The sequence below is a fragment of the Sciurus vulgaris genome (genome assembly GCF_902686455.1).
Source record: "Sciurus vulgaris genome assembly, chromosome: 2".
NCBI lineage: Eukaryota > Metazoa > Chordata > Mammalia > Rodentia > Sciuridae > Sciurus > Sciurus vulgaris.
The window spans coordinates 144,886,978-144,910,282 of NC_136462.1; the positions used below are offsets into that span (position 1 = coordinate 144,886,978).

General features: G+C 37.5%; 1 protein-coding gene across 2 annotated transcripts in view; it reads left to right on the top strand.

The window, feature by feature from the left end:
• Window positions 1-23,305, top strand: part of AGBL1 (AGBL carboxypeptidase 1) — a gene marked incomplete at its 5' end in the record, with an annotated part of 817,668 nt that overhangs the window by 126,973 nt on the left and 667,390 nt on the right. The gene's annotated exons all lie outside the window — the stretch shown is intronic.

Here is a 23,305-nt window from a genome sequence, read left to right on the forward strand (position 1 = left end):
TGTGACAACATTGTTTGTAATAGCAGAATATTATAAATCAATTAAAAACTGGATCACAGAGTTCTGATGAAGTAAATAATGATAGGTACACAATGCCAAACAATGTAGTCATTAAAATGAGATTTTAGGAAAATATTTACAATACATAGGACAATGATAAAAACATATTATTAAATGAAAATGTAGAGGCAGGTTATAAAAGTGCATGTATAGTATGATCAATTATATACATACACACATGTATATATATGTATATAAAATCTTGTTTAGCAATTGTCCATTATTATAGATTTACTCAATTCATCTCTATTGGAAGCTAGCATGATAAGTACAAAAACTAGATTTTGTACTTAATATTTTTCATATTTTCTTTAGTTAAAATATTTTTAATCTTAAATCTAATACTAAAGACGAATAATTGTGAATGCAGAAATAATGTCATCTTGGCTTATTAGTAATACCCAGCTGGTGTGATGGGTATTGCAGGAATCTTCAGGACCTCTTTTCATCCCAGACAGGACTACTTTTTCTGACTATTTAGAGATGTCACTGAGAGGAAGTTGACTTTGTCCCTTATTATTGTTCAGCTTCTCCAAAACGTTCCTTTTGCAAGAGAGGAAATGACCAGATGAAAAACTAATGACTTGATAGACTGCAAGCACGGAAATGGAAGGCAAAGAATATGATTATAGAAATGGGAGAATGTAGTCATTTAGGTAAGACTTTTTCATTTCACTAGAGATCAGAATGATGCACTAGACCCCTTTAGCTTTTTTTTTTTTTTTTTTTTTTTTCAAATGAGAAGGTGGCATTCTGGGCTACTTATCTCTTTTTCTGATCTTGACACTGTAGCCCACTTGAGATGACACTTCTTCTCCATTCTGAGTAGCTTTTGCTTAATGCCAAACTTAGGGTGCTTGAGGCTCACAAGCAGACACAGAGTACAAGGCTGAATTCATGGGTCTCTCCTGACAATGTGCAGAGATAGCTGGACTTCCGAATAAGAAATCCTGTTTCTTAGCACAGCAGGGAGGACCAGTGGGTAGGAAATGGTGTCAGAAGCACTTTTCAGTTTTCCCATGGTGTAAGTCAGTTTTAGCCAGATTTCACAGGCTTTTAATTTTGGAATATTTTATGTTTATCCTGATCACACTTCTATCATAAACACAAAAAGTGTTTATATTGAACAGTCACAATAATTAGAAATAATGGAGACTTTCCAACCAGCCCATGAGACCAACAGGGAGGCCTTGCAGAGAGTAACTGGGGTCAGCTTCCAAGTTCTCTATCCCTGAAGGAAACTGCCAGGCATGGAGTAGGATCTTTTGGACTTACACATTCTCTCCTGTGGGGAAGTCTGTCCTGATACTGGCTCTTGACTTTCCTATTTTTTATTTCTTCCTTTCACTCCTACTCACATCCTGTTGGAAGGACATATGTAGTTCTTATCCTGCTCTGGAGTTTGCTTATGAGTGCAGATCAGAAGTACATCTGCACTTTCTCAGCAAACTCATCATTGGGCTGGATCTCTTCATAATTAGATTTCTCTAAAACCTCTCTCCTCATACATCAATTATTCTATTCCCTTAATCATCTTTCTCAGTGTCTCCGGGATCCTACTCATTCATCAAGCTGTCTGGGTCTATGCTTCAGCATTTGCCAAGAAGGGGTGATACATACAAATGGAGTCCAGTGTCTACTTGATGGTAGTCTTGGGATCTTTTCTCCCATGTTTTTCTTTTGTTCCCTATTTGTCCTGACAGGTCATCAAATTGCCTTCAGTATCTGATTCAGAATATCATTCAATTTGATGTATTTTGGATTTCTGTGATGATGGTTTTAGAAGCAGAACATTCTGGAAATTATGTCTGTGTCTCTATGTATTGGAAAACTTGACTTCCTGATTCACAGACCAGTTTTACCACTAATTAACCTATGATAACCTTGATGATATCCAACAGACAAGACAAATCATGGAATGAATTCTGGATTCCAGGTTGAATAGTTAATGTGGGGAAAGATATGATAGTATTCAGGCACACAACAGGCAGAGTTCCAATGGGAGGGGCAGAGTCTGAAAGTTTACATTCTGGTGATTGAATCATGGTCCTCATTCCATCACACAAGACACAAAAGGAATGAGCTAGCAAAATCTTAGGTAAAAGACATATACAAGGAACGATATATATTTCTACAACTTGTCATTTAGGTCTTTCTGCAGAACCTGATACAAATATACTGTCTTTAACATGTTCTCTTCCACTTATAGACATTATTTTATGATGAGCATAAATTTATTCTTTTATTACAGTTACTAAAAATAAATATAGTTTCTAAGTAAAGATCTCTTCAATTGATCTACAAGGGTTTCTCAATGCCTCACTTACTCATGTATTCATGTTTATTGACTCCTTGCTATCAACTGGACACTGTATGGGCACTGGCAATGGATTGTGTATGTAGAAATAGATAAGGTCTTTGTCCTTGTGAATTTTATAGATTAATAGGAAAGATAAGTGTTAATCATAACTCCACAAATACTTGTAGAATCACAGTGATGAGAACTGCTGATTGAAAAGTACCATAGTGAGGGCCATGTGGGGAGGATGGTTTGGAGTTCTGATTGGTTGAATATGCTTGTGGGCATTTGGGACTAAAGAAGGCACATATATACTCATGTGCCCTTTGGACTCTTGCAGGTGAGTTCATGCAGAGATGTCTATTTTGGTGGTGGCATTTTTGTATTTTGTAGTAGTTTGTTAGTTTTTATTTTTACTTAATACATATTTAACATTGCTTAGTTCATGGGAATTAGGATATAAAAAGTCCCTCTATCAATCAGCTTTGTGTTACTACAAAGAAATACCTGAGGCAATTAACTTAAAAGAGAAAAAAGTTCATTCAGCTCTTTGGAGGTTCAAGTTCAAGGTCAGGCATCCCCACTGGTTGGGCCTGTGGTCAGGGAGGCATATCGCAGTGGGAGGATATATGAGTGTGATTGTTCACATCACAAGCTAGGAAGCAGAGTGAGAAACAGGGTCCTAAACCCCCTGTGAGGGCAGGTCCCCAACTCCTAAGGACCTCCTGTAAGACCCACCTCTTAAAGGTCCATAGCACCTTCTGAGACTGCCACCCTGAGGACCAAGCTTTTATACACAGACCTATGGGGAGCATTCATTCAAACTCTAGCAACCCCAGCTATCATCCTTTTACCAAAATGATGTCTAGAAAGCTTTTAAAAGTTTTTAATAGCATCCTGAAAGTCTGCAAATCTTCTGACTTTTGTATTCAATGTCTTCAGATGGAAGTAGATTCAACTCCCAGTCTGGTGGGAAACGTGGCTCCTTTACTTCTGGTGTTCACCGGTCCATGTTCCCACAGCAGGTTTTAGTAAAGACTTAGGATGAAAGGATTTTGTGTTGATAACTAAACCATAGGACAGTATTGCAAAAGAAAAACGATATTGGATATTTGAGACTTTAACAGTTCCTCCAACGATCCCTCCTCTAGGGAATGTTTTACGTTTTGTTTTGTTTTTTTCCTTCAGCTCAGATGTTGTCATTTGGCCACATTGCTAAGTTCATTCCAGTTCTGCCTTGGGGCAGGGTGTCTTTCAACAACTGTCCTCTGTTGTGGATAATAGGACTAATTATAGGGAAAATAAAAGTATTATATGATCAAGGAAATTTGGGGAGCTCTAGTTCCAATACAATAGAATTTTGTTTTTAAGCCAGAGGATGCCTCAGATTCTTAAATATAATTAATGTAGATTGTAAATTTCTAAGACAGTGATTTTTAAAAGTCTTTAAATGTTTATTAGAAATTACACGATGTATGACAGCTTTGGCTGCACACAGCATTCACTCTGACTTAAATAATTTGAACAATAATTTTTGGGTTTTTTTGCAACACTGGGAATCCAACTCAAGGCCAGGCAAGTGCTGTACCACTGAGATGACTCTTAGCTCAAGAAATCTTATTTCATGCTACTGAGGCCTGTTAGGATGACTCTGGGATTGGTTGATTTGTGACTTGGTGGCATCCAGGGTCCAGATCTTTTCCAGCTACTCCTTTACCACAGTCATTGTTGATTTAATACTCAGACTGGTAGCGTGAGGACAGCGGCTGGTTCAGGCTTCCGTATAGAATGGCAGTATCCTTAAGGAGAGAAATGGCCATCTCTTCTAGACCTCCTTCCTAGGTGAGGAGTTGTTCCAGAATCTACCAATAGACTGTTACCTATCTCAAGGGCAGAACTTGGTATTAACCCTGTTCCTAAGTTAATTGACAGCAAGGAAAATGAATGCTTCCCCTTGAAGCACCTGGAGATAAGCATGGGATGGGTAGACACCCGAACAAAGTCGAAGTTCTGTTTGGAAGGAGTTATATGGAAATAATTAAGCAGGCTCCTAAAACTGTCTCTAAAGAAACGTGGCTATGGAACGAATTGTGTCCCTCCAAAATAACCCTAACCCACAATGTTAGTATATTTGGAGAGAGGATCTTTAGGAGGTAATAAAAGTTAAATGAGGTTATAAGGGGTGGGGCCCTAATCCTATAGGGATTGGGGCCTTATAAGAAGAAGAGATTCCCCCATCACTGCTGCTACCATCTGACACAGACACTGAAGAAAACCCATATGAGTACATAGCAAAAAGGCAGGAAGAGAGATTTTACCAGAAACAAACTGCCAGACTGATCCTCCAGGTCTGTGAGAAAATGAATTTCTGCTGTTGAAGCCAGCTATTCTCTGGTATTTTATTTCGGTTGTTGAGAAGACCAAAACAGATTTTGGTACTGAGAAGTGGGGTGCCACTGTAAAATTACCAAAAATGTGGAAGCAACTTTGAAACTGGATAATGGAAGGAGAATGGAAGAGATTTGAAGTAAATGCTAACCCTAGTTTGTTATGAAGGGACTGTTGGTAGAAGTGTGAACACCACAGGTGATTCTGGGGAGGGCTCAGAAACAAAAGGGACAACTATGGAGAAAAACTCCATTTTTGTAGAGAATGGTATATCACCATGGGCAGAGTGTCAGTAGAAAGACAGACTTTAAATGACATTCTTGTGGGGTCTCAGATGGAACAAGTTACTGGAAACTGGAGGGGAGGTGATCTTTGCTATAAAGGGACCAAGAACTTGGCTGAACTGGGGGAGGTAGAACTTTCAAGTGATGAAACTGGATAATTGGTTGAGGAGATTTCCAAGAAAAACGTTGAAGGTATGGCTTGGTGCCTCCTGAAGGCTTAGAGTAAAATGTGAGAGGTTGGAGAGAGAGCAACAAAGGAGTGGTTCAGCCAAAGGAACGAGAACTGGAAGATTCAGAAGATTCTTATCCTGCTCATATTGTGAAACATGAGGAAGCCTGTTCTGAAGGAAACACCAAAGAAGTAGGTGGACTGTCACCTGATAAAGAGATTATGGCAAAATCCTGCAAGTGTGAACTGAAGGGGGTAGAGGAAAAAGGGCTAATTGAAGGAAGGCTGTTGAATTCCTCAAATTCTATGGGACAGAAAAAAAAAAAGAGCTATTTGGTTGAAAATGTGAGATAGTCTTCAAGAAAAGGGAAGAGTGATCCAGTGGTGATTCAGGGATAATCAGGGATAATTCAGAGATAATTCAGGGATAATCAGGGCTGTCACTCCACCACAGGCCCCAGTGCAGAGGCCCCAGGGGAAGCTGTCTTGACCTTGGACTTCACCTTAGTTTCAAAGGGTGGGTCAACTCCACTCTCTGTGGTGTTTCCTTGTGGTTACCCAAGCAGACACGTACCTCACTGTGATAAAAAATTAAAATAATACAAAAATTCCTGTAAAAAAGGTGAAATGCTCTTTCTTTATGCCAATTTCAGCATTGGAAATGCTGCTAAAAGCAACTTGCAGTGTATACTTCTAATCTTTTTAATACCAAATATATGCATATGTTTCTGTGTGTATATTATTGTAGACTTATACTTTTTGCAGTTTAAATTTTTTAACACTGGCATTTTATAGTTATGCAAGTTGTTTCTACTCAACAAAATGTGTGGCCCTACCTGATTCCTTTTGTATTAATACATTGTGCAGATGAACACTAATTTCTTCAACCATTCTGGTAGGAGAGAACGTGGTGTGAAGCGTTCTCAGACTTGCCAAATGGAACATCTTTGGGGATTGTAGCAAACAGAAAACACTTTTGGATGAACTAACCTTGACCATTAGATTCTCTGTGTCTGTGGTCCTAAATGAAGACTCAATTTCCTGAGACTTTCATGACAATTGACTTTTTGGCCACTGCAGTATCTGTCTGACTGGTAGTTCTCTTGGTAACGCAGGGCACTAATTAATAACCATACGCTGGAGAGCCATCATTGACCCCAGTGCATCAAAACAACTAACTTTACATTCTTTAGGGGACCACATCCTGTGTTCTTCTGTTCCTGACAGGATAGTGTTAGGGAAATTTGACATTACTTAGCAGCTGACTTATTCCATTTTGAATGAACTCTCCTTGCAGCTACAGGCATGGCCTGAATACAATAAATCTCAGTAATGAATTTATAAGCAGGATTTTGGCTACATTAAAATTCTGACCTCCTTAGAAAAGTTTGAAAAAATTTACCTAGTGTTTTCAAGGAAAATTACTTCTCATAACTTATGTTATTTGAGTTTAATTTTGTTTAAGGATAAACACCCTACAAATGTACAAAACTCACCCTAGTAGAGCCATTTAATCCTTAAACCCATTTAACCCTATCAATAAGGTGATTCTAACATGCCTGAGAATTTACATAACTGTCCTGTTTGCAAAAGCCAAGATATTGTTTTGTTTACTATAGACAAGGGATGGTCTTCATTTGAGGATTGGATTGATTTCCAAAAGGAAGATTATTCTGTAAATCCAAATCCTATACAAATGCTGTTAATCATCATATGTATCTGTATCTGTTGACTCAGATGTTTGAAGTCCAGGTAAAGTATTTTGGAAGATCTGTCAGTTCAGTTTTGCTTTTTTTTTTTTTTTGTTAAAGCAGTTTGATTTTTTATTCTTCATTTAAATGAAGCTTGGATGGCTTGGATTTATGTTAGGTGACAGTGCATATACATAAAGGAAAAGAATTAAATTGGTGGATCAGTGACAAATAATTTAAAAATTTTTTTTTATTTTAATTCATTGTAAACAAATGGGGTAAAACTTATTTCTCTGGTTGTACATGAAGTAGAGTCATACCATTTGTGTAATCATACATGTACAGAGGGTAATGATGTTTGTCTCAATCTGTTATTTTTACCTTCCCCCACCCCTCCCATCTCTCTTTCCTCTATACAATCCATCCTTCCTCCATTCTTGCCTCCCTCCCACATCCTGTTATGTATTATCATCCACTTATGAGAGAGATCATTTGGCCTTTGGTTTTTTTGGGATTGGATTATCTCACTTAGCATGATATTCTCTAGTTCTATCCATTTACCTGCAAATGCCGTAATTTTATTCTTTATGGCTGGGTAATATTCCATTGTGTATATATACCATAGTTTCTTTATCCATTCATCTATTGAAGGCCACCTAGGTTGCTTCCACAATCTAGCTATTGTGAATTGAGCAGCTATGAACATTGATGTGGCTGTCTCTGTAGTATGCTGATTTTCCGTCCTTTGAGTGTAGGCGCAGGAGTGTGATAGCTGGGTCAAATGGTGGTTCCATTCCAAGTATTCTAAGGAATCTCCACACTGCTTTCTAGAGTGACTGAACTAATTTGCATCCTCACCAGCAATGTATGAGTGTACCTTTTTCCCCACATCCTTGCCAACATCGATTGTTGCTTGTATTCTTGATAATTGCCATTCTAATTGGGATGAGATGAAATCTTATGGTAGTTTTGATTTGCATTTCTCTTATTACTAGAGACGTTCAACATTTTTTTTTCATATATCTGTTGATTGCTTGTAGATCTTCTTCTGTGAAGTGTCTGTTCATTTCCTTAGACCATTTGTTGATTGTGTTATTTGTATTCTTGATGTAAAGATTTTTGAGTTCTTTGAAGATTCTGGAGATTAGTGCTCTATCCTGAGGTGTGTGTGGCAAAGATTTTCTCCCACTCTGTAGGCTCTCTTTTCACATTGCTGATAGTTTCCTTTGCTGAGAAAAAGCTATTTAGTTTGAATCTATCCCAATTATTGATTCCTGCTTTTATTTCTTGTTCTTTGGGAGTCATGTTAAGGAAGTTGGATCCTAAGCTGACATGATGAAGATTTGGACCTACTTTTTCTTCTATAAGGTGCAGGGTCTCTGGTCTATTTGATCCATTTTGAGTTGAGTTTTGTGCAGGGTGAGAGATAGGGGTTTAGTTTCATTCTGCTGCATATGGATTTCCAGTTTTTCCAGCACTATTTGTTGAACAGGCTATCTTTTCTTCATTATATGTTTTTGGCACCTTTGTCTAGTATGAGAAAACTGTATTTATTTGGGTTTGTGTCTGTGACCTCTGTTCTGTACCATTGATCTACCTGTCTATTTTGGTGCCAATACCATGCCGTTTTTGTTACTATTGCTCTGTAGTATAGTTGGAGTTCTGGTATTGTGATACCTCCTTCTTCATTCTTCCTGCTAAGGATTGTTTGAGCTATTCTGGGTTTCTTATTCTTCCAGATGAATTTCATGATTTCTTGCTCTATTTCTGTGAGGTACGTCATTGGGATTTTAATTGGAATTGCATTGAATCTATATAGCACTTTTGGTAGTATGACCATTTTGACAATATTAATTCTGTCTATACAAGAACATGGGAGATTTTTCCATCTTCTAAGGTTTTCTTTAATTTCTTTCTTTAGTGTTCTGTAGTTCTCATTGTAGAGGTCTTTCACCTCTTTTGTTAGATTAATTCCCAAGTATTTTATTTTTTTCGAGGCTATTGTGAATGGGGTAGTTTTCCTAAATTCTCTTTCAGAGGAGTCATCACTTATGAATAAAAATGCATTAGATTTGTGAGCATTGATTTTATATCCTGCTACTTCACTGAATTCATTTATGAGTTCTAGAAGTTTTCTTGTGGAATTTTTCGGCTCCTCTATATATAGAATCATGTTATCAGCAAATAGGGATAGTCTGAGTTCTTCTTTTTCTATTCATAACCCTTTAATTTCTTTGGTCTGTCTAATTGCTATGGCTAGAATTTCAAGGACAATGAATAGAAGTGGTGAAAGAGGGCATCCTTGCCTTGTTCCAGTTTTTAGGGGGAATGCTTTCAGTTTTTCTCCATTTAGAATCATATTGGCCATAGGCTTAGCATAGATCGCCTTTACAATGTTGAGGAATGTTCCTACTATCCCTATTTTTTCTAGAGTTTTGAGCATGAAAGGGTGCTATATTTTATCAAATGCTTTTTCTGCAGCTATTGAAATAATCATGTGATTCTTAGCTTTAAGTCTGTTGGTATGGTGAATTACATTTATTGATTTCCAGATGTTGAACCAACCTTGCATCCCTGGGATAAAACTCACTTGATCATGGTGCACTATCTTTTTAATATGTTTTTGTATGCAATTTGCTAAAATTTTGTTAAGAATTTTTACATCTATGTTCATTGGGGATATTGGTCTGAAATTTTCTTACCTTGATGTGTCTCTGTCTGGTTTTGGTATCAGGGTGATATTAGCTTCATAGAATGAGTTTGGAAGGGTTCCCTCTTCTTCTATTTCATGGAATACTTTGAGTGCTTCTTCAAAGGTCTTGTAGAACTTGGCTGAGAATCCATCTGGTCCCAGACTTTTCTTTGTTGGTAGGCTTTTGATGATTTCTTCTATATCATTGCTTAATATTGATCTATTTAAATTGTGTATGTCCTCCTGGTTCAGTTTAGGTAATTCATATGTCTCTAGAAACCTTTTGATGTCTTCCAGATTTTCTATTTTGTTGGAGTAGAGATTTTCAAAATAGCTTCTAATAATGTGTTTTTTCTTTTTTTTTTTTAAATTACATTTTGTATTTCAATTGTGTCTGTCATGATATTTACTTTTTCACACCAAATTTTAGTAATTTGAGTTTTCTCTCTCCTCTTTGTTAGTGTGGTTAAGGATTTATCAATTTTGCTTATTTTTTCAAAGAACCAACTTTTTATTTTGTCTATTTTTTTATTGTTTCTTTTGTTTCAATTTCATTGATTTCAGCTCTGATTTTAACTATTTCTTGTCTTCTACTACTTTTGGTGTTGATCTGTTCTTCTTTTTCTAGGGCTTTGAGCTGTAGTTTTAGGTCATTTATTTTTTGACTTTTCTTCTTTTATTGAATGCGCTCCATGAAATGAATTTTCCTTTTAGTATTGCTTTCATAGTGTCCCAGAGATTTTGATACATTGTATCTTTGTTCTCGTTTACCTCTAAGAATTCTTTTATTCCCCCCCCCCATGTCTTTTGTTATCCATGTATCATTCAGTAGTGCATTATTTAATCTCCAGGTGTTGGAATAGTTTGTTTTTTATTTTTTCATTGATTTCTAATTTCATTCCATTATGATCTGATAGAATACAAAATAGTATCTTTGTCTTTTTGTATTTGGTAAGAGTAGCTTTGTGGCATAACATATGGTCTATTTTAGAGAAGGATCCATGTGCTGCTGAGAAGAAAGTGTATTTGCTCATTGATGGATGGAATATTCTATATATGTCTGTTAAGTCTAAATTATTGATTGTGTTATTGATATCTATGCTTTCTTTGTTCAATTTTTGTTTCGAGGATCTGTCCAGTGGTGAAAGAGGTGTGTTAAAGTCACCTAGTTTAATTGTGTTGTAGTCTATTTGGTTCCTGGAGTTGAGAAGGATTTGTTTGACGTACATGGATGAGCCACTGTTTGGGGCATAAATATTTATGATTGTTATGTCTTGCTGACTTATGCTTCCCTTAAGCAGTGTAAAATGTCTTTCTTTATCTTTTTTTGCAGAGTCCACGTGCATAGTATGTTTTTTCCCATCTTTTCACCTTTAGTCTGTGGGTATCTTTTTCTATGAGATGGAGTCTCTTGAAGGCAGCATATTGTTGGGTCTTTCTTTTTAATCCAATCTGCCAGTCTGTGTCTTTCGATGAGTTCAGGCAGGCCATTTAATATTCAGGGTTATTATTGAGATGTGATTTGTTTTCTTGGTCATTTTGGCTTATTTTTGGTTTTTATACTTGACTATTCTTGGTTTCTCCTTTACTTGACTATTCTTTTAAGGTAGTTCCTCCCTTTGATGATTTACATCATTGTTTTTCATTTCTTCCTCATGGAATATTTTGAGGAGAATGTTCTGTAGTGTCAGCTTTCTATTTGTAAATTTTTTTTAGCTTTTGTTTATCATGGAAGGATTTTATTTCATCGTCAAACCTGAAGGTAAGTTTTGCTGGGTATAAGATTCTTGGTTAGCATCCATTTTCTTTCAGAGCTTGAAAAATCCTGTTCCAGGCCCTTCTAGCTTTTAGGGTCTGGGTTGAGAAATCTGCTGATATCTGTATTGGTTTCCCCCTTAATGTAATTTGATTTTTTTCTCACACAGCCTTTAAAATTTTATCTTTATTATGTATGTTAGGTATTTTCATTATAACGTGCCTTGGTGTGTGTCTCTTGTAATTGTGTACATTTGGTGTCCTATAAGCCCCTTATATTTGATTTTCCATTTCATTCTTCAGATTTGGGAAATTTTCTGATATTATTTTATTGAATAGTTTCTTCATTCCTTTGGTTTGTTTCTTTGTGCCTTCCTCAATAATTCTTTTTTTTTTTTATTGTAAACAAATGGGATACATGTTGTTTCTCTGTTTGTACATGGCGTAAAGGCATACCATTTGTGTAATCATAAATTTACATAGAGCAATGTTGTTTGATTCAATCTGTTATTTTTTCCCTTCCCCCCACCCCTCCCACCCCTCTTTACCCTCTATACAGTAGTTCCTTCCTCCATACTTGCCCCCCTCCCTAACCCTAACTTTAACCCTTCCCTCCCCCCCATTATGTGTCATCCTCCACTTATTAGCGATATCATTCGTCCTTTGGCTTTTTGAGATTGGCTTATCTCACTTAGCATGATATTCTCCAATTTCATCCATTTGCCTGCAAATGTCATAATTTTATCATTCTTTATGGCTGAGTAATATTCCATAGTATATATATACCACAGTTTCTTTATCCACTCATCAATTGAAGGGCATCTAGGTTGGTTCCATAGTCTGGCTATTGTGAATTGAGCAGCTATGAACATTGATGTGGCTGTATTTCTGTAGTATGCAGATTTTAAGTCCTTTGGGTATAGGCCAAGGAGTGGGATAGCTGGGTCAAATGGTGGTTCCATTCCAAGTTTTCTAAGGAATCTCCACACTGCTTTCCATAGTGGCTGCACTAATTTGCAGCCCCACCAGCAGTGTATGAGTGTACCTTTCTCCCCACATCCTTGCCAACACCTGTTGTTGCTCGTATTCTTGATAATCGCCATTCTAATTGGGGTGAGATGGAATCTTAGGGTGGTTTAAATTTGGTCTTTTCATGATATCCCATAATTCTTGGAGATTCTGTTCATGATTTCTTACTATATTCTCTGTTTGGTCAACTTTGTTTTCAAAATTAAATATTTTATCACCAATGTCTGCAGTTCTCTCTTCCAGGTGTTCTATCCTATTGGTTATGCATTCTATGGAGTTTTTAATTCGGTGTGTTGTTTCCTTCATTTCAAGAATTTTATTTTCCAGACTCTCTATCTCTTTATTTAAATGATCCTTTGCTTCCTGCATTTGCTCTTTTAACTATTGATTGGTGTGATCATTCAATGTCTTCTGTTGTTCTCTTACCTCATCATTTGTTTCTCTGATCATTTTAACTATGTACCTTCTGAATTCCCTGTCAGACATTTCTTCTGCCACGCTGTCATTGGATTTTATTGATGTAGCATCTAGATTTGTTTGGGACACTTTCTTCCCTTGTTTTTTCATATTGCTCATGTTTCTTCCCCTCTTCTAGTCTTCAGTAGCCTGAAGTCTTGAAGAAACTTGATAATGCAGTGACCCAAAAAGTATGCTGTCCTTCTAGGGATGGCGGACTCCAGGTGGGGTATATTCCCTTCTATTGGGCAGAGGCATCTCCACGTGTTGACAGATGGTCAGCTGCAGGGGCACTAGACTGTGTGCTAGGGCCCGGCTGATCTGGTGCCAGCTCCCTGGGCCTATCTCCCTGGCAGAGGAAGTCTTGCCTGCTGGCTCTGTACTGGTCCAGCCTACCTCCCCCTTAAATAATTTTTTGGGTACATTATAATGAACTTCCTCTCCCAATTTTTTAAAAATACAAACAATAAATAAAAAATATATATAAGAAAAAATCTTTCCCAAGTCCACTTAAACTTCAGCACCTCAACATGTCATCTATGGTATCTTTCTCAATAAAGGGCACTTAGAAATTATTACAGATTTCAGACCCCATGTTTCATTGTTCAAAGGTGTTTATTTGATAGTACTTTTTTTTCTAGCATAATAGCTACTAATTTTTTTCATTTGTTCCCATGTGGTTTTGTTTCAAAGAATCAGGGATTCTTCAAAGTGAAGAAAAAAAAAGCATAGTTCATTCAAGCTTTTATGCAAACACTTTCATATATTGAAAGTACAAGTCACATAATAATGGTATTATACTAATAATCATGTTTATTAAATATGTATTCAATGATAAAGTATGCACAAATACCTACAGTTATGAAATAGAGTTCAGTTTTATTATTAGCATTATACTCTACTTGGTTAATGTAATTTTAATAATACATAGGAATAGTCCAGGCTACCCTGGTCCTAGATCTACTGTAGATTTGTCCAGGGAGCAGTCAAGATCCAGGAAAAGTACTGAGGACATCTGTGTAGAAGATCATGTCATATGTCCAATTCTCCTCTTCTCCCTCCCTGCACTCTTAAATAGAGGAAGAAATTCTTATGCTCTCTTGTGTTGTCTAGGAAGGCAACCCAATGTAAAATGTTGATAAAAGGATGTCATTTCACTATCATTGTTCTGGGATATAATCTGAATATAACTATCAAGCACATGCATTGTCCTGTAGTCCTATCTGATGCTTGACTGCACAGTAGAAACTTTCTTAAGTAAAAGATGCCTTCTAGACATATTGCAATCCCCAGAGTGATGTTGTCCCATCACTCTGAGTGACTCAGTGGGTTGAATGTTCCCTTTCAACACAGTTCACTGAGAAAGCTTGGTCAATGAATTGGGTGTCGGTGACCAATGTTCATCTCCTCCCTTCCCAGGTACCACCAAAGAGACCTGGTGACCGGATAAGGGGAGGGAAGGGAAGAGCAGGGCAGAGGTGCAACATGAGAGAGGATCAAGATTCCTATCTGAAAATACAGACTGTGTCCAACTCTTGGGCCACAGTAGGAATCTAGGACATCCTTTCAATTGACAAAGATTGGTGAAGTGAAGGTTCTGTAACTTTGGTATGTCATATCAGCTACTTCAGAAGCTACATGGGGTCAGAAAGGTGAGAGCTCCCTCTTTTCTAAGGGCATTTAAGGTGAGTTCACACAAGCACAGCTAGGTACAGGCACACCTAAGGAAAAAAGCTGGTAGACAGAGAGACCAATGAGTTTGTCAGTTTAACCCAAGTGTGATAGTTCTACATTCTAAACCTGTGTTAGGCAGAGGAAGAGGGGCCTTTTCATATGACTCGATTTCTTGACCTCTTCCATTTCCCTATTCTTTCTTTCTTAATAATTTCTTGAAAGAAAGTCATTGTGCTGTAGAAATTGCACTATCCTGGAATCAGACCATATTTTGGAATGAGAAAACATGTACTGAGAATGCTAGTTAATCTTCCCAAGTCTTAATTTATTCCTGGTAAAATAGAAATTATCTCAGATTAAGTATGAAAAAATCGAAATGTGTAAATATGGACTCGGCATATCACTTGTCTCATTGGGACTACTCCCAATGAGATTCCACCAACTACCACCAGGGATTATGTTGGGGGTAACACTTTATAATTCTTAAAATAGCAAAGGTTCAGTGACCTTATTTTCTATCATGTTTCTAAGAATCCAAGTAAAAAGGTTGGCCCACCTCTTTACCTTTATCTTCACCCCACACACCTTGAAGTTGTGAAAAAAAAATTGATTTAGATAAGATCCCTGGAGACCACATAAGAAGCCTTGTTGCTGAGTGTTACAAGGGTTATCAGAGTATATCTCTGCTCTGGAGAAGTTTATGATTGCATAAGGGGACTGAGGCAAGTGCACAACTTACTGTTTAAAAGTCACTAAGATGCTGGGAGAAATCTAAAAGTGGGGAACAAACACTTGTATGTGAGCTTTAACATAGTCACAGTGTTCTGTCTTACTGAATATTTGAATACATGTGCATGGCTTGGGGTACGTATGTGTGTATATACACACACATAGATTTTAACTGATAAATTACATCGCAAAATTTTCATGAGACTAGCTGCTTCTCATTGTTTCTGAAATTGGTAAACTAAATATTGTTTTCATTTATGAGATACCCATATATTTCTCAAGTTTTAGAGACTGGTATTTCAGATGAGCCAGGGTGGTTGGATAGGATTTTGTCCCATGACTTTCTGTGTTTCTGATTGACATAGATTGACCACTATCTGGACTTCGGCATCTTTGGCTACTCCACTACAGCTGTTTATGGACTGAGGCTTCCTTTTTCCCTGTTACATCTGTCAGCAGGTTTACGAAAATTCTTTTCATCCAAAAACTTGTTGAAATGTTTGGTTGGCTGTTGACCTCCCCACTCCCATTACCTCCACTGTGATGGAGCTGTTTGTTTGTGTTATTTCTACTCTGATATTAATGGAGTTTGGGGAAGAAGGAAAATGAATCTGTGTTCTTGGTTTACTTGGAATGAAACCCACATCTCTCATGTTCATCTACCTTTCTTTCCTTCCTTCCTCTCCTCTCTCCCTCCCTTCTTTTCTTTTTTTCTATTTATTCTTCATTTATGCAGACTTGTTATTTCTCACACCTTTCCAACTAACCCATGTATTCATTTATTTTCATTCTTTATTTTTAATAATTTTTTAAACAAGAAACTTTATGCTCATAGCAAAATTGAGCAGAAGATACAGAAATTGCCCCATGTACCTCATGCCCCCCACATAGCTTCCATCCTTATCAATACCCTCTACCAGAGTGGTACCTTTTTTACAATCAGTGAACCTACTTTGACACATGATTATCACCCCAATTCTAATAGTTAAAAACATGGGTCACTTTTTGTGTTGTAAATTCTAGGGGTTTGCACAAAGTTATAATGACATATTTCAACTATAACAGTATCATACCTAGCAGTTTTGCTGCCCTAAAATTCCTTTATGTTCCAAATATTCATTCCTTCATTCCTAACCACTGGCAACCACAGGTCTTTCTCCTGCCTCCTTAATTTTCCTTTTCCAGTGAATGCTATATAGTTGGAATAATACAGAATGTAGCCTTTTCCAATTAATTTTGATTTTGGTTAGAAATATACATTTAAGTTTTCTCTGTATTATCATGGCTTGATAACTCCTTTTGGCTTAATGAAGAATAATATCCTATTGTCTGGATGTACCACAGTTTACTTATATCTTCACCTACTAAAGGACACCTTGGTTACTTCAAAATGTTGGCAAATATGAATAAAGCCCCTATAAATATGTGAATGCAGGTTTTTGGAGTGGACATGTTTTCTACTTATGTGGGTGAATGACAAGGAGTAAAACTGCTGAGTCATATGGTATGACTTTATTTAGTTTTGTAAAGATAACATTTTTTTCTTTAAAAAAGCGTCTTATTTGCAACATCACTTACTTTCTGTGGTTTCCAGAGGTAGTGTGGGGTTAATAGCGAGTTATATTTAAATTTAGCCAAACACTGGTGCAACCTATTCAATTATTTACTTATCCACCAAACATTTATTACAAAATTACCATGTAGCAGGTGTCATGATAACTGCTCAAGCTGTACAGATTGAACATGCTGCTTTCAAAGGGCTCTAGCCAATGTGGAGTTAGATGTATACATGAAATTTTTTCATGATGATGGAAAATGCTGTAATAAAGGAAATTAGAAAGTGGGATGAGAACTCAGAGGAAGAACTTTAAAGAGCCTGGAACTCAGCTCATGTGGGGGCTGAATTTGAGCTAGGTGTAAGGTAGGTAGGTGAGTGAGGAGGAATGTGCTAGATGGAAAAGGGCAAAGGGAGAGAATGGTTTCCAGAGAATGCGTGGACTCACTGTTCCAACGTGTGGAGCAAAACTACGGTATGCAGAGTGGAATTTCACGAGCATAGTGTCTGCAATTCTCTGATGAATTAATCATTGATGGACTTTATTAGCAGTCAATCCCATCCTTTCAAACAAGTTGGATTGGCATTTTTTAGTCTCCCCTATCATTTGAGTTTTTTTCCTTTATTTTTATTTTTTTCATATTTATTTATTTATGTTTATTTATTTATTTACTGGGATTCATTTTGATGTAATTATAAATGCATGGCATATAATTTGCTGCAATTGAGTCCTCAGTACTTCCTTTTACCTTTCCCCTCCTCCTTCTCTCTGTTCCCTTTCCTCTACTCTACTGATATTTCTGCTATTTATTTACATTTTTAAAAAAATTAGTCTTGTAGATATGCACAATAGTGAGGTTCACTGTAGCACATTCATATATGAATGAAAGTTAGGTCACATTCATTCCACTGTTTTTCCCTTATCCTGTCCCTCCTCCCTTCCCCTCGACCCCTTTTTCCTACTCCTCTGATCTTTCCCTTATTTTGATGGATTTCACTCTCCCTGCCCCTTTTCTCTTCTCTTTCTCCCCTTATTTTAGAACAGCTTCCACATAACTTTCTGGGTCTGGCTTATTTCACTTAGCATTATAGTCTTCAGTTCCACCCGTTTACCAACAAATGACATAATTTCATTTTTCTTTATGACTGAGTAATACTTCTGTGTGTTTGTGTGTGTGTGTGTGTATACTTTCTACATTATCTTTATCCATTCATCTGTTAAAGTGCACCTAGATTGGCTCCATAGCTTGGCTATTGTGAATTATGCTGCTACAAACATTGATGTGGCTGTGTCACTGTAGTATGCTGATTTTAGATCCTTTGGATATATACTGAGCAGTGAGATAGCTGGGTATATGGTTGTTCCATTCCTAGATTTTTGAGGAATCTCCATACTGCCTTCCACAGTGTCTGCACTAATTGGCAGTTCCACCAATGATGTATGAGTGCACCCTTTTTCCCACATTCGTACTGACACTTATTATTGTATCCTTGATAATTGCCATTCTGACAGGAGTGAGATGAAATCTCAATGTGGTTTTGATTTGCATTTCCATAATTGCTAGAGATATTGAGCATTTTTTCTATATTTGTTGGGCATTTGTACTTCTTGTTTTGAGAAGTGTCTGTTTAGTTGTTTTACCCATTTACTAATTGGGTTGTTTGTTTTTTGGTGTTAAGTTTTTTGAGTTGTTTCTATATTCTGAATATTAATGCCCTATTTGAGGGGCAGGTAAAGGTCTTTTCCCATTGTGTAGGCTCTTGTTTCATACACTTAATTGTTTCCTTTCCTGTGCAGAAGCTTTTAAATTTGATGGCATCCCATTTATTGATTTTTAGTTTTATTTCTTGTGCCTTAGGGGTCTTGTTAAGAAAGTTGGTTCTTATAGTGAGGTTGAAGTGTTGGGCCTATATTTTCTTCTAGAAGTTGCAGAGTTTCTAGTCAAATTATTCCCAGGTCTTTGATTGACTTTTGTGCAGGGTGAAAACCTATCATCTGAAGTACCGAGAATTGAATCCAGGGGCACTTAACCATTGAACCACATCCCCATCCCTTTTAAAAATATTTTATTTAGAGACAGAGTCTTGCTGAGTTGTTTGGCTAGGTTGCTGAGACTGACTTTAAACTCTCAATCCTCCTGCTTCAGCCTCATGAACTGCTGGGATTACAGATGTGTGCCACCGTCTATCATCTGAGTGTTAATGAACATTTTGATTTTCGAAACTGATAAACAGTGCAAGGATGCCTGGAATCCTGATTACAAAATCTGTCAATCCAGGAATGAGCAACAAATCATTGTAACACTTTGAGATGGACAGAAATGAATAACTGCCCCTGCTGTCCAGAACCTGACTCTAGTTTGGACAGAGTCTCCCTTTTTTAGTTATCCTTTGCTTCTCTGTGACCAAAATACCTGATAAAGTTTACTGGGGGCTCATGTTGTTAGAAGTCTCAGTTCAGAGACTACAAACTCCCTTGCTGTGGGCCCAGGATGAGGCAGCACATCATGCGGGGAGAGCACAACAGAGGAAAGCTCATGGCAACAAGGAAGGAGAGAGGAGTGGGGGTGGGGAGGGAGGAAGGGGCTACAGAAAGAACAACCCTTCCAGGGCACATCCCCAATGACCTACCTCTTCTAGCCATGCTTACAATCCAATCATTTTACTTCTGAATATTCTTTCACTGACTGGAGCTTTTGGGGGACACCTCATATTCCAAACCATAACACCCCCAAACTCAAGCATCTTTTATTATTTTTAGTTAAGAAAGAGAACTTTAAAAAAATCTTTCCTTCAAGTTCCAGCAACCAGAGTACTGTTGAGAAGCATCGCTGCAGGTCTTGAGCATCTTTCCTGGAAGAAAAATGGCTCCAGAGTCCCCCACTATTTCTTACTGACAACATCCCTTGAGGAAATATAGGGGGCACCTGTAGCCTGGGTCAGTGTTTGATAAGTGTGAGTCTTAGATCAGCAGCACCATCAAAGGAGTTGTTAGAAATAATGTTTCTCAGGTCCACTCCACCTCCTGAGTCAGAAACTGAGGACAGGAAGCCCCCCACCACTGTTTTTAAAAAGTCCTCCAGGGATTCTGATGTACACTCAAGTTTGAGAATCACTGGTCCCAGTGTGTAGTGGTGAACTTTCTTGATGTTCTTCCATGTTCTGCTAAATGAAGGAGCACTTTGTAGGTCTGTTACACGCTTTATCCTTCTTTCACAGAGACTATGCATTTATTTTTTGAAGAGGGATGACTCATCATCAGATTCAATGACAACCTGTTCTTTTAGTAATCATTTATTGTGGTAAAATATATATAACATAAAATTGATCATTTTAATCATTTTATGTGTGAAGTTCAGTGACATTAATTACATCCATACTATTGTAGAACTATCACCGCTACTTGTTTCCAAAATTCCCTTATTACCCCACACAAAGCTCTGTAACCATTAAGCAATAACTCCCCAGTCACCTCCCTCTTGACCCTGGTAGTCTCTAATTTACTTTCTGTGTCTATACATTTGCCTACTGTAGGAAGCTCACATAAGTGGAATGAGTCACGTGATAATTGTGTGAATGATGACACATTGAGGTGCTGGTTGTACTAGTGCTGGGAGGTGCTAAGCCTGGTACCAGGTATGGGACCCTGTTGTACCTCAATCATATAGGCCAAATAACAGTGAGGCTTGTCCTTGCCTCTGCCCTTTAGATAGAGCAAAATCAGATACATTTTTATTTATTCATTGGGTTGAAAAATGTTCATTGGGTGTCTGCTTTGAGTTATGCATTGATATTGGATATGGTATCTTTCCTTCTGTGCTTCCAAATATTTCAAGAGTAGATGGCATCATACATATATTTAACTTATACGAATTGAACTAAATGGGTGTTGTAGCAATTATTCTATTATAGTCACATAGAAAACATTCTGCAAATTTTATTTTGCATGTATACGTTTAATTATATATTTTATTCATTTTGCATTTATACATATATTTTTATAGTATAGGATTATAATCACCCATCCATGCATATTGTAGTTTATGAATAATTTAAGGAAGTTCGGGGTAAAACATACCTCAAGTGCTGATTTGATCCTCCTGCCTCAGCCTCTCCAGTCACTGGGAATACAAGCATGTGCCACCATGCCTGGTTTAGTGCTAATTTGAGAGTTATACCCCTAAGTAGAAAGACTCCTCTGTTTGTGAGAGCTTATTGCAATTCCAATCTGCTGTTTTCTTCCCAGACATTAGTTTTTCCCTTCTTGGTGCTGGGGATTCTCAAAACCTTTTGGTTGAATCCTTGTTCTTATGGTGTTGCCCATGGATTTGGAAGCAATGCAAAACCATTCCCCTTTGCACAGTTGCTGCATATGCCAAGCCAGGCAGGGTGGGGTCCCCAGTCTTTATGGCAGGCTTGTATAATTCAAGCAGGAGCCATCCTCTGTCTTTGTCCCTGCTGAGTGTTACTAACCAAACCAGCCTGAGGTCTGGATTTCAGCTTCTCTTACAGCAATTTCCCATGATTAATGATGGCTCTCACAAGCTGCCTTTGACAGCATCTGGATAGAGTCGGGTGTGTATGTTTCTTTTTCTTTCCAGAGAGAAATGGACAAGTTCCATGCTGGGCACAGGATTCGGCTCAACCTTTGTACCATATGTTCATGGTTTTTCTTTCCTTTCACCGTGCTGGAGCCATCTCAGTTTCCATTTCTGTTTGCCGCTCCCTGAAAATGGTGATCTGCAAGTTCCACGTGTTATCCATTTTCCTGGGTCACCCAGTCGTGTGAGTGTGTGTGTGTGTGTGTGTGTGTGTGCATGTGTGTGCGTGTGTGTGTGTGCATGCATGTGTGTTTGCACATGCATGTAATTTTATGTATCCTGCTAGTCCCTCTCAAGCCAGGCAGGAAGCTGGAGCTGTACCAGATGGTATCCTGGGTGACAGGTTCAGTCCCAGGAAAAGTCCTCCTGCTTTATCCACCTGTTACTTATTTAGCTAATTCCTTTTTATTACACTCAGTTCCAACACCTCTGCCTCCCACTGCCAACTGTAACATGGCTATAGGGTTGAATTCCAGGGCCACCTCCTTCTTTCTTCTTGAAAACTCCTTGAGGAAGCTCACTGGCCCCAGTGTTCAGTGGCACTGGAGAGTGTGGGGCCAAACAGATATGAGACCAAGTTCCAGCTTTGCTGCTAGATGATGTGGCTACTTCAAGCAGATTAACTTACCTTTCTTAGTCTGTATGTCAGTAAAATAATTGTTAACATGAGAAGTGGCCACGCTAGTATTATTTCTCACAGAAACCTGTCATTAAATCCCATTAGTTCAAAGTTCAAGATATATCCATGTTCTTGAGAAGATCACTCTACTTGTACCCTTAAGAACAGTCTCAAAGGGGCATAGTGTGTACACGGATGCGTCAATGCTGGGGCTACTGCAGTAGTCAGGTGACAAATCACCTTTCTGTGATTTTTATTTATTTGAATCTTTACTTTTTTTCCAATAAATGTTCTCTAGTTTTCAGTGTAAAAGCTTTGAATGTTTTCATTACCAAGAACTACATTTTTATTTTGCTTCTATGAAAAATGGGAGTTTTTAAAAAATGCATTTTGAACTAATCATTGCTACTATATTGAATTTTCGTATATTGATCTTTTGTCTTTCTATATTGCAAATTTTATTTCTTCTAATAGTTTTTAATGGATTAAGATTTTCTATATCTAAGAACATGGTATATAGATTTAGTTTTACTTCTTTTCTGATTTGCATGTCATTTATTTATTCTTAAATGTGCTGGCTAGAATGGTCAATACAATGTTGAACAGAGGTGGTAGAATGGGTATCTTTATCTTGATCCTGATCTTAGGGGAAAAACATTCAGTCATTCTTATTAAGTATCATGTTAACTGTGAGTTTTTAATAGCTCCTTTTATCAGATTAAGGAAGATTTCTTTTATTCCAACTTGACAAATGATTTTTTAATGAAAGCATGATGGATTTTATTAAATGCTTTTTCTGTATCTATTGAGATGATTATATTTTTGTATTTGATTATTATGGAGGATTATCACTTTGGTTTATTTTCAGACATCAAACCAACCCTGCATTCCTGAGCTAAATTCTACTTGATCATTGTGTATAATCCTTTGTATATGCCCCATGTTTACTCTGCTCTACTTCTGCTGGCATCTGGTTCCAGTCTTACCTTCCTAGATTATTTTATTTTAGAAGTATATAGCCAGAAAAATCTTCTTCAAACATATTAGTTAACTTCTCAAAATCCTGTAGTGAATCTTTTGCTCAAAGTGAAAGTAAATTCCTTACAGTTCTTACCAGACTATATGAATGGCACCTGTTACTTCTCACCTCAGTTTCTATTCCTGTCCTCTCATCTTCTCAGCTTCTGTAACCCTAGTCAGATGGTGATTCCTTGAATAGGTCAGTCTGTCATCATCATGGTCTGCACTGGCTGTCCTCTCAGCTCAACATATACTTCCTCCTGATATTTGCATAACTTCCTTCT